Here is a 12715-nt window from a genome sequence, read left to right on the forward strand (position 1 = left end):
AATAGTGCATACTGCTGTTTTCAGGTCATAACAAAGGTTCAGAACACCAATCCTGTAAGGTGGGCAATCTGGGGGACAAAACGGTTGGTAGATTTACATTGTCAGAGCATTAATTTTCCACAAAATGGTTTCAGGTGACAACATGGCAATGTCATTTTGAGTTCAATGATCTGAAGGGATGGGGGAAAAGGAGAAACAGTTTCCCACTTCAAATTCTCAAAAGCAAGTGGGTAAAGCAGTGCATTTGTAAGTCACCCTTGCATAAGCAAACTTACTGCTTCAAAAACCTGACATCAAACAATTCAGAATTTTCTGCATAATTGAAGCGCACTGGGTGAGAGCCCTAGTCCAGTTCAACCAGTGATTTCTTGTCCACATTGGAATGGATAAATATTTTGTAACATCTAAAAATAATTTTACAACAATGAAAGTGAAATTGTGTAAAAGCTTTAGGGCCTCATCACGAGTTAGACAGTATTCCGGTGGTAAATGTGAATGTGATACCGCCAAATGCTATTAGCGTTACTGCAATTCGGTCCGGAGCAATTTGCGCTGGATCCTGAGTTGCAGTGGCGCTGGTAATCCTCATTTATTCTGAGTCCATAGGACTCTATGGGGTTTTTCGCCGCTATTACCGCTGACGGTATAGGGGAGGTTTTTAACTCCAGCAAAAAGCTGAAGGTAAACCTCCCATTTTCCACCCAAACTCTGGATTGGGCGGCACGGTAATGCAGCGGTAATAGCATTACCACTGCATTATTACCACTCTGCCAAACCCCTGATGAGGCCCTTAGTTTCTACCTTTGTGATCCAGAGTTAATGTCTAACTATCCTGATCACCAAGCACCACTCACAATCTTTGATTCAATGTCCTCACTTAGCTTTGGTCTTTCTAGTTCTCAGTCTAATTACTGGTCAGTCCTGTGGCGAGTCGGAAGAAGGAGCCAGACACTCTGAGGACATGATTCCATACTTGTATTAAACTTATAAGTAAAATGCCTAACTTTACCTATCACTAAAGGGAATACCCCACCTATCTAAGGAAACTAAAGGTGCTTGACAGTTGTCAGGAAGTCCAAAGTAAAAATATCCTCCGTCCAAAGTAACCCTATCTGACCCTATTACTATGTTTAACTAACATAAATAGACCAAGAGAATGTCTTATCTTCATCTGGTCTTTTCTTTATATTCCAATATGTTTTTTATTTACAGTCTTTCTCTGTGGAAGAGGTATTTCTTGGCATAATCTCTTTGAATAGTCTATGAGATTACAATAACTCTCCTCCAGGTACTTTCTCACACTCTTGATATTACTTGTACACTCTTTCCTCTCTTTACATTCAAGCTTTCCTGAGGTGTGTTTATTTTGACCCTTTTTTAGGCTTTTTTTTGTCATGATTTCTCTGTCTTACGATATCTCTTCTTTTACCTTGTTTATTCAAGATTTGTATATCCTGTGGTAAGAGATCAAGAGTAAGAGGCGGACACAGTGGCATTATGTTTTTGTTCATAGACTTTTATTAAGATGAAAAGGTTGGGGGCAAACCCTACAGCGCCCTATGTCTATGAGGGGTTTCCCTGCCTCAACAAAACTAAGGGCCATCTGTGTCAGGATGTTCAACCAAAAAGCATTCTCCGTCCTGTGTCCAATTACCCTAAACTGACCCGTACACGCTAATGTGCAACTCAGGGATTTCTGTAAGCTAATCACTTATAGCTTTCTTTCAAAGTCCCAAAAGTCCCAACACATAAAGTTTTAAGGTGCAGAAAAAAAAAGAAATAAAGTTCCACCAGGGAAAACGGGTCCTCCCTTCCTCTATGTTTCTTCAGGTCTTACACTGTCTATCCAGCACTTCTGGAAAGAGTCAATAATGTTCCACAGTTTCAAGGGGGACGACGCCTCCCTTGAGTCTCCCTTAAGGACAGAGTTCTTTTGAATATTTCAATCTCTCACTTTCTGGATCTCAGTTATCCTAAAGGGGGTATGGTTCATCCCTTTTCCGTTCCCCATTCACTCTCTCTTCCATCCAGGAAATAATGCTTCTCAAGTATAGGGTCACCGACCCATTCTTAGCAATGTTCATATTTATATTAACTATTCCAGTTCCTTTAAATAGGCTTTTTCGCGCTGTCGATGGTACAAATCATTCTCACTGAAGCGCCCCTGTGTCCCATTCGCTAACACTGGGCTTACTGATGTGTACTGCTGACGGCTTTGGCGTTCCTCGTGTCTGACTGACTTCTTTGCTCTTAGCCCGCTGACTGGGAGTGCGTCCAGTTAGCGGCTTGGTTCCCGCATTGCCTTCCTCTGCCTTTGGTGGCTCCAGCTGCCCATGGCAATAATGCAGCAAACTTCTCTCAGCTCAGTTTCCCTGCACGCCGTTCAGGGGTTTGGGGACGGGGTAAATAATGTTCTTGGCCACGAAAACCCAGGAATTCTCTATCTACATCACAACAAGCCATACAGGAATGTTTCAAAGACGCATGGGTGTCATTAAGAATTACAGCTGAAGGATTATTCCGATTCAGTATTTTTCTTTCTCCCTGGAGTCTGACTTCCCCACCGTGGTTCTCCCGCAGATAGCCACCCCTAGGGTCAGAGTCAGGTAGCTTCTGCCTTTCCCTGGCTACGTAAGAGAAGCTTCCCTCCAGGGAATCAGTGACAATGTTGCTAGATTTGTCACATATGTTTCCCATTACATATTCTTATGCTAGATTTTCTCCAGTCTTCAATTCTGAGGTCATAGGGTTCCTTTATTACCTCCCAGGGAACTTGTTTCCAATTTCTACTTGTTCCTCCTCTGGGCTTCTTAAACCCTTCTGTTACAGGCTTCTCACTTCTGCTCTTAACTGTTTTCTGTAAGGAAGGCATGGTATCATGGGAATAGGTTTGGAAATACCCCATGAAAGCTGAGGGAAAGGGTTTTGCAGTGGAATGGAAAAAGGGCTAATACCATGTCTCGCCCTCAGGTGTTCTCCTCCCTATCACCTCCACTCAGGTGATCCTCCCTCGCTTGTCCACTCCCAGGGTCGGGATCCAAAAGCGATAGCCCTTCCCTGGCCACCTGAATGGAAGATCCTGAGGGAGTAGGTGGAAGAATACCGTCAGGATTCTCAAAGTGTTCACGAGTCCCGACCTGGAGCTTAACGTCCTCTCCTTAACAGCTTACCAACATAGTGCATTTTCCATCTTTAAATGTCCCGCAAACTGAAGGTACAGCAAAGTACCTAGATTGCAGGTGAAACTTCGAGTTCCTGTTCCTTTGCATAAACTCCTTACTCCTCTTCCTCGTCCCAGAACCTAAGTGATTGTGGGAGTCCATAGATGACATTGGATTGTCACCTCTCATCTGGTTTTCTATCTGGATTTCACATAAGGGCATATCAGAAAAAGTTGGTATGCATGCGTTATTTCTTAAATGGATTTTACATATCTGTAATAAAGGGTGCCATATGTGGGTTGTGGGTGTTTGAGTCAAAGGTGAAGTTCTGGCCAAAGAAGTTTAGAGAAGAGTTTCCTTCACTTCCTCTACAAGGGGGTAACGTTGGCTGACAATAGGCCATTAGCGTTTTTTTTGGTGTTAGCCGGTGTTCTTCATGGGGAAGGGGGGAATACCGCGTCTTCCACAATGGAGTCAAAACTTTCCCCCGGTAGTTGTCCTCTCCCATGTGATCCTCCCGCATATATCCGCCCTCAGGTTCAGGATCCGGCCGTGCCGAGGAATTTGTGATGACTCCACTGGTTTCATCACACAGGCCTTTGCTTCCTGCTCCCTAGGCGGCTCTGCACTCCTCCTGCTCCCAGTTGTAGCATCCGACCTAGCGTTGGACCGGGCTATAATCATACAACAGAGTGGCCTGCGGTAAAAGAGGCACGGCACACTAAGGGACTGTTTCCAGCCTTGTTCTTTATTTTAATGAGGACATCCTCGGCCTCCACGTCACTTCCTTCTCGTCCAACGCTAACTCGGCCCGCCTTCACATCACGATGCAGGTATGAAATTGCAGCCGCCTTCGTTGAAGCAGCAGCATTCCGTGGGCTTCCTTGGCGCTCTGCCCATCACACCATCTGCATTCTGCATGGCTACTCACTTAGGCTCCTCCTGTGAAGGAGAAACTCCCTCCTCTGCGTGGCTGCACAGGCTGGCATTTTGTTGCTCTCTGGCTGATTTCCCCCTGTGTCTGGATCCTCGGAGCTTCATGTTCCTCCCTGGAATGAGATGGGAGGATCCATTGGTCCCGCTCTTCCTGTAAGGGCGGTAATAAATACAGGTCAGAAACGAAGCCATCCACTTTTAATGGGCCCTGTACATTACTGTCCTGTTCAATTCCCATATAACCAACAACAAATGGGGATTCTGAAGTAAAGGGAAGTGGGGTAAAACCGTTACATGGGGATTACTTGTCCCTTAAGGGGGTTGGGGTTCATCCGCAGTGGGATCCCACTTGGACTGTCTTCTAGGGGGTATTAAGCTGTTAAGCATAGCAGACTCACCTCCCTAGTCCCACAGGGGGTGGCTACCCCTTGGTGAGAAGGGACGAATTCCCTGGATTCAACACATCACACTGTGACAAAGTCCCTTGCCTCGCTGTGGGGTCCTTCTGTGTAGTGACTAATTGGGCCGGGTGCCTCCCCAAGCTAGCAGGTGATGGGCTCTGGGGTGGTATGGGAAGAATCAAATGGCCACTCACATTAAGCCCCATCTCAGGGCACATTAAAGTCACATCGCCAGAACAGACACTCCTGCTCCTTCAAGGGAATCAAGGAAAGGCGGTTCCACAGAATCTGCTGTCTTTACGCTCTGCTCCCTTATCCCTGGTGTAGGAGTCTTGCATACATCTACAGAGGGACCCAAATTAAGATGGTAAACTATGAAGGTAGTCAGCCATTCAGCCATTGCACAAGGTCTCCACCCTCATACAGTTAAGATCAGATAGGGAGTTAACACAGGGGTCAGGGAGTGAAAGCCAGAGAGAGGAGCGCTCAAAAGGAGGGCTCAACCAGTCAACAGCCCATCATCAGAACTGTAAGCCATGTTCAGGTGTAGGGCCACCAGGCACTCCCAATACCAGCTGCCTTTGGAGACACACTTGAGTTCCTTTACACAAAGGAGAGCCTGGTAAGCAGGGTCAGGCTGTGGTAGGCAGAGAGAGGCCAGTCCGAGGGGAGGTATGAACCAATTCCAAGACCCACAGCCTGGTGTGTAAGCCATCCGCAAGGGTGCAGACTGACAGCCAATGCCCACCCATCTAACACACCCATGTCCTTTCACCAGAAGGAGAGAGAGAAAAACAATACAAGCTCACAAGCTTAATGTGGCAATGGGTGTTTGGAGTAGGAGCTGGAGACAGGAGAGTGAAGAAATGAGAGGGTTGGAGGAGAGAGAAGGAGAATTAACAAAACCGGGAGACCCAGATGACCAGCCAAGGAGTCAAGAGTACTAAAGCAAGAGGGAAGGAGCGGAAGAGTGGAGGCCAAAGAGGGTGAAACTATTGAAAAAGAAGGTTAGAGAGAAGGTGGTAGAGATTTGCAGACCAATCGGCTGGAAAGTAGAGGAAAAGAGTGGTGCCCAAAGTGGTGAAGAAAATGCCAGAGGGGTGAAGAAGGTGCAACCGTCCTAGAAATGCTTGAATGTGAAAGCAGAGTGAAGAAGGGTCATCAGGCCTGGTGGAAGGGTCTTCAATTCTTCTAAAAAAGGCATCTCCACCTAGGTAGCTGGCACAGTGATCGCGAACGCTTTGAGGGGTATGGAGGGCTCCACTCCCAAATGTTTATAGCCATTTGTCAGGTTAGGAAAGTCCTTTTGGGTCTGAAGTTGTGCATTGAAACTACAGCTGTTATGCCTAGGCTTCTTACCATGATATCAATTACAATATCATTCTGGGGTTTTCTTTGGAGCTAAGATTTACAGTCCTACTGTCAGATGAAGGCTGCCGAGTAGGCAGCAATTTTTGGGAAATGAGTCCTGGGGTAAGCTCATCTCCAGTAACCCTTCAAATCGTCATGAAAAGTGCCAATGTTGGAGTTCTTAATTGTGATGAGCTATATGCAATTTAATATCCCACTGAAGTTCACAGCAGCTGATTGTTTAACTTGTAAACAGAAAAGTCTACTAAATGTTTGCAAAGCTATCCTGCTTGTTTGCCAAGCAAAACAAGTTTGTTTTGCGAAACTGCACATTTTATTCCCATGATTCAAAACATGATGCATGTTCATTTTAAATAATGAAAAAACAATCAATCTTTATTAATAATAAACACAACTAACCCACAGCAGACCATACATCCATCTTAAGTTGTCTGCGTCACATGTGAATAGGACATCCAACCCTGCCTCTTTTATTTACTTTCTGTCACTTGCAGCTCTGCAGTTATAACTGAAAAGTAACACTACGAGTACCATAGTGCACAGAACAGGATTCACCACACACACACATTTCTTGGGTAATAGTTATATTTCTGGTTTAGCTCTCTAGGCAATATGGAGCGATAGTCATGCTTAGTTCATTACAAATTAAACAGTATGTAAACAAATCAACCTGCTGCAACCACTTACATGTTAATTGTGATCTGCACCTTGACATGCAAATACTACAGAATATGCAATTTGACCATGGTCACATATGAGAATTCCATCCAGTCGAGATTGTCTGTTTTCTTTGCATTTTGGCACCTATAGTTGCAGACTTACAGTGGGATAAGCATACAGTACAGGTACAAAGAATGCAAAATAACAAACAAGGAAGAGACATGATGTGAGAGGATATATATATTTCTACTTCACAACCATCATATAGAGTGAGTAGGTAGCAGTGGGAAAGAAGCTGACAAGTTGTCAGTCTTTACTTTATAGCCAGTGCCACATTTCAGTTGATGATATGTTGGCCCAAACAAATGGGAAAAGCCAAACTACAAGTCCCAGAAATCAAACTGCTGTTGAATTAATAGCTAGGGCTGGAGGAGCGTTATCAGGTGGTTATATCTCTTTCGATCTACATCAAAAGAACCTAATGTCAATAGTCAGACAGTAAAAGATTGATTTGCTTGTCCGATGTACGTTAAATATTCTCTATGTCAAAAGATGGAAAGCAAAATGTTGACCTACTATAAAGGTTGGCATGTCTATTTTAAAATGAAAAATGTGTTAAAATGTGAGTGAAACACTGTCAGGTTAAACAACTGACATGTTTAAATATGAGGTGTGCCCCCACCCATACTCCATTGCCTGCTTCTTCAACGCCTTATCCCAGACAACCCTAAATACCTTTTAAATGCTGAAATACCTACTTATATTGAATGTTTCCCTTTCCTTCAGATTGCCTTATTTTTAAAGGGGGCTTCACCCTCCCACCCCCCGGGACCCATTTCAGATGCTATTTCAGCCCCTAACTTCCAAATCCAACTAGGGATTCCTTGGTTGGAATGCCACAATCCCAGTATAGATTGAGAAGAAAGAAAGATAGAACTGAGTTTGTCCTTTTGTCGTGATAATTGCAATCAAACCATAGGATCCTATACCTCCATACCAAGACCATTTGTCCTATTGTCTGGTGTTTGTTTGTTTGTTTGTTTATTTATTTATTGTGCGCACCGGACCCTGAGGTAGCAGGGCGCAAGAGAACAAGGAGGTTTACAGCTTAGTTAAAGACGTTACAAGTTACAAGTTACAGGTTACAAGGTAAGCATGGTGGACATTTCTTGAATCTGCAGGGTAAGGCAAGTGCAAGTGCAGATAAAGCGCAGCCAAACAATCAAATCTATATCGAGCGAACAGTATAGCAAGTCTGAACGAGCATTATAACAGGTCATTACGTATCAAGTGACATACAATTGGACGTGCGAGGGGTGGATAGTTATTATGTCGCATTCTCAGTGAGCCATTTTATGGTGTTCTTTCTGAAGTTGTTAAAGGTTTGGTCAGATCTAAGTGCAAGAGATAGGGAGTTCCATAACTGCGATGCCTTGACTGGGAAGCTGGAACCTCCAATAGTGGCTAGTTTAAATCTGGGCACTAGGAGGCAGTTGGGGCTGACTGTCCTTGTAAGTCTAGTGGGATTTTTTCTGTTGAAGCGTTCTGAGAGGTATCGGGGGGCTTTGCTGTTTAGGCATTTGTGGATAAGGGAAGCAGATTTAAGGTTGATTTTTTCTTGGGTGGAGAGCCATTTGTGTTTTCGTCTTATTTCTGAAATATGTGCTCTTCTAGGGATACTTAGGGCCGCTCTAAGTGCGTTGTTTTGGAGCACTTGGATTCTTGATGATTTGTTTAGTAGTCCCTATGTAAAGGGTGTTACAATAATCTAATTTAGATAAAATGAGGGCTCTAGCTAGGATAAGACAGCTGTCATCTGAAAGGAATAGTTTCCCAGCTCGTATTAACTTGCATGTATAGGCCGTGGATGAGGCCAGTGAGTTCACCTGTTTGGTTAAAGATAGTGTCGCATCAAGGTAAAAACCTATGGTTTTTACTTCTCTGGCGACCTTGATAGTGTTACCATCGATGATGAAGGCTGAGTAATTTTGGTTAAGTTTGGAAATGCGGGCTGCCGTGCCCAGGATGATTAGCTCTGTTTTATCATCGTTCAAGCATAGGCCATGGTTGCCCATCCATGCTTGAACGATGCTATAGACTCTATTCACCAAAGCCAGATCTTCAACGTAATCCCCAGTAAGTGGTAAGAGAATCTGAGTATCGTCTGCGTAGTTGGTGTAGGTGATACCCAGATTATCAAGATCGTCGAAGAGTGGCTTGGTGAAGATGTTATAGAGTGTCGGCGAGACACAGGATCCCTGGGGCACTCCACAAGTGATTGGGATAGGGTCTGCTGCCGCTGCGGGGAAGAACACCCTCATGGTCCTGTCGCTAAGGAATGACTGAATCCAGACTATAGCCTCCCCTGAGAAGTGGGCCGCCAAGTCCAAGTGATTACATAGGACTTTGTGGTCCACCAGATCAAAGTCGGCTGAGAGGTCTAGAAGGAGGAGGAGAGCTAATTTTTCCTCGTCTCTGAGTGAGTCTATTTGGGCCTTTAAGTCGATAAGGGCAGTCTCTGTGCCGTGTTGCGGACGGAAACCGGATTGGCGGGTGCCAAGGAGATGGTTCATCTCAAGGAAGTTCTGGATTTGGGTGTACGCTACCTTATCTAATATTTTTAGTAGGAAGGGAACCATGGTGATGGGTCTGTAGTTAGTGGGAATGTTGGGGTCCAATGTTTGCTTTTTTAGAAGGGGGAGTACCCAAGATTCCTTTAGATTGAGGGGGATGGTGCCCGTAGTGAAGGAGGCATTGATACGTTTTGTGATAAAGGGGGCTAGATCTCTAGCCGCATCCTTGATCAATTGTGCGGGGCATTGGTCGCCTTTGCAATTAGAAGGTTTAAGAGTCAGAATGGTCTTCTCTACCTCAATTACTGAGACCTTGGAGAAACAGAATTGGGTGGATTCTTTAGGTTTGGATGTGGGAATTTTGTCTGGTGGAAGTTGAGTTGGTAGTGAAGCTTTCTTTAGGGCAATTTTAGTTTGGAAGTTGGACACTTTGTTGGTTAGTGCCAGTTGTATGTCTGTACACCAGGTTTTGTCTTTGATGGAGTCATCCTGTACTGCGATAGGAGTTTCCAATTCCTTTAGGATGGAGAATAGCTCCTTCATACTGGAGTTGGATTGGGTGATCCTATTATTATAGGTTTCTTGTTTGGCCAGGATAATATCTTTTTTGTATTGCGAAGAGATGTTTATTAGGTTGGTTTTATTTTCAGCGGTCGAATGCCGGTTCCAAGCTGTTTCGCATTTTTTCTTCTGTAGTCTTAAGTTTTTTAGGTGGGGTGTAAACCAGGAGTTCAAATGCTTTTTTGGTTTACTGTTCCGAAGTTTAAAAGGAGCAACACTGTCAAGAGCAGAGGACATGGCCTCGTTGAATTCATCCACTAGGATGCCTGGGTCAGTGTGGTCAGGTAGAGAATTTAGTTTGGGTAGGATGTGGGGCAGAATATTATCAGCTGTAATATTTTTCTTGTTTCTGGTTAAAGTGGGTATGGCTGGCGTGGGTTTTAAGACTATAGGTCTTTTAGTGTTGAGGGTAAAGGAGATAAGGTGATGGTCAGACCATATTTTGGGGGCAATGGCTGTTATAGAAGGGTTGCAGTTGTGACTGGCAATCCAGTCAAGAGTTCTTCCCTTGGTGTGTGTGGGAGTATTCACGATCTGCGTGAAACCTAGTACTGACAGAGTATTGGCTACGGCAGTAGCATGGTGGTCGTTGATATCGTTGAGCTCTAAGTTAAAGTCTCCTAACACTAGTGTTTGGGAGGAATGTTTTATCTTCTCAGAGATAACAGTGGTGATATCTTCAATGAAGGTGTTGACAGGGCCAGGGGGTCTATAGAGAAGGTAGATATTTAGTGTTTGAGAGTTAGCGGTGGGTAGTTTGATAGAGAGGAGCTCACAGGATTTGAGGGAGGGTGTGGAGGTGATTCTCATAGAGAGATCAGATTTGGCGATAATTGCTATTCCTCCACCACGCGCGTCTGGTCTGTCAGCTCTGAGAATGGTATAGTTTTCTGGGACTGCCAGAGTGAGAGCCGGACCTGCTGCCTCGTGGAGCCAAGATTCAGTAATGGCGATGAAGTCAAGGTTATTATCCCGTATGACATCTGCTATGTCAGTAGCATGGGCGACTAATGATCTGGCATTGATTAAAGCAGCTTTTAATTCAGGTTCTAGCTGCGCTATGAGAGGGAGGTTGGCCATAGGTTTATTGATTTTATGGTAGGGTTGTCGTCTGGGAAGGGCAGTGGTTACCAATGGTCGGAATAGTTTGGGTCGAAGGTGTTCTAGGTTGATGTTATATTTAGTAATGGGTTCGAATATTTTGGGTAGTCGAGCCCAGAGTCTAAGCTTCCTTTGTGCTAGGTTGTAAGGTTTAGAGATAAGTTGTATGTGGGCTCCTGGGCCCTCTGTGGGCAGAACTGTAGGCATGGTCATGTAGATAATGGTAAGTATAACTGTTAGATTGGTGAGCGGTGCAAGGTGAACTGGGTTAGGCATGAGGAAGTACATACTGTTACTACTAGATGAGCTAGGGAGACTGGATTTAGCTGCCGTAGTTGGATACTGGGCAGAGTGGGCTGAGTACAATTCTCAAATACTAGGCGAGATTAATGTAGCAATCACATACTAGGCTAAGAGCAGCAATCAGATACTGGGCTAAATGCGACAATCAGATGCAAGTCTAAAACAGAAGTCAGATACTGGGCTGAGTGCAGCCATCAGATACCTGTCTAAAGCAGCAGTCAAATACTAAGTAAAGATAAGGCTTAATGCAATGATAGGAATATTTGGGCTAGATTCAGCAGTTAGGGATGGAGAATATACTAGCAGAGTTGATTTGGCACTTTCAGCGCACAGTGGTCTCTAGGCGACCATAAGGCACTACACAATAGCACAGTGGTCTCTAGCCGACCATAAGGCACAACACAATAGTACAGTGGTCTCTAGGTGACCATAAGGCACTACACAATAGTACAGTGGTCTCTAGGCGACCGTAAGGCACTACACAATAGTACAGTGGTCTCTAGGCGACCATAAGGCACTACACAATAGTACAGTGGTCTCTAGGCGACCATAAGGCACTACACAATAGTACAGTGGTCTCTGGCGACCATAAAGCACAATACAGTGACACAATGGTACATAGTAGGCAGAATCGGTTTTAACGGGGGATGGCAAAGGCAGGGTATGCAAATACATAGGCGCTAGCACAGAGCTTAGTGGGCAAATTGAGCTATGTTTGAGCATATGGTACAAGATAATTTGCAAGACACATTTACCCGGGCAGCGTTTACATATACTCTTAGTTCTATACAGGGTCAGGTGAGTACCGTGCGTGTGCGGGCGGAGTCGGACAGTGCGAGTGGGATTAGAATGGCACGTACAAATCTCCTCGAAGCGCTAAGGTGTCCTGTAGGCACCACCCAGCAGATAGACATGCCTCGAGGGTACCAGGACTTCCATATGGTGTTTCATCCTATCGAAGCCAACAAACCTCCACCACACCGGCCCTACGATTGACAGATTGCGCTTATCCCTGGAGCCAACATACCCTATGGAAGGATGTATGCCCTTTCAGAAAAGGCAAACCAGATACTGAAAGCATGTGTGGATAAAAACCTTGAAAAAGGTTTTATACATCACTCTACCTCCCCCGCAGGAGATCTTTATTCCAAAGAAAGAAGGAACCGAGCTCAGGCTGTATTTGGAACACAGGCAACTAAATGCCATTACAGTAAAGAATAGGCATCCCTTACCTCTGATACAAATACTTCTTGCTCAGGCCAAAGATAGCAGTATTTATACCAAGCTAGTTTTGAAAGGCGCATACAACTTCAGTGATAAATGGAAAACGGCTTTACATACCAGATTCAGACACTACGAATATCTAGTGATGCCGTTGGCTTCTGCAATGCCCCAACGGCCTTCCAGAATTTCTTGAACGACATAATTAAGGACATTCTGGACATCTATGTCGTTATTTACTTTGATGACATCCTGATCTACTCCAACACCTATCCAGAACAGGTTAGACATGTTCGAAAGGTGCTAAAGCGCCTTCGTGACCAGTAAGTGTCTCTTCCAACAGAAGAACAAGTTACTCTCTTACCTGGTAACGTTCTTTCGATGGGATGGTCCGACGACGTATTCCATATCTATGACAGTAATCACC

General features: G+C 44.6%; 1 protein-coding gene across 1 annotated transcript in view; it reads right to left on the bottom strand.

Annotated features, from left to right (window-relative positions):
- Positions 1-12715, bottom strand: part of LACTB2 (lactamase beta 2) — a 504565-nt gene that overhangs the window by 35881 nt on the left and 455969 nt on the right. The gene's annotated exons all lie outside the window — the stretch shown is intronic.

This window comes from Ambystoma mexicanum, chromosome 5q (genome assembly GCF_040938575.1).
Source record: "Ambystoma mexicanum isolate Mex_15411 chromosome 5q, UKY_AmexF1_1, whole genome shotgun sequence".
NCBI classification, from domain to species: Eukaryota; Metazoa; Chordata; class Amphibia; order Caudata; family Ambystomatidae; genus Ambystoma; species Ambystoma mexicanum.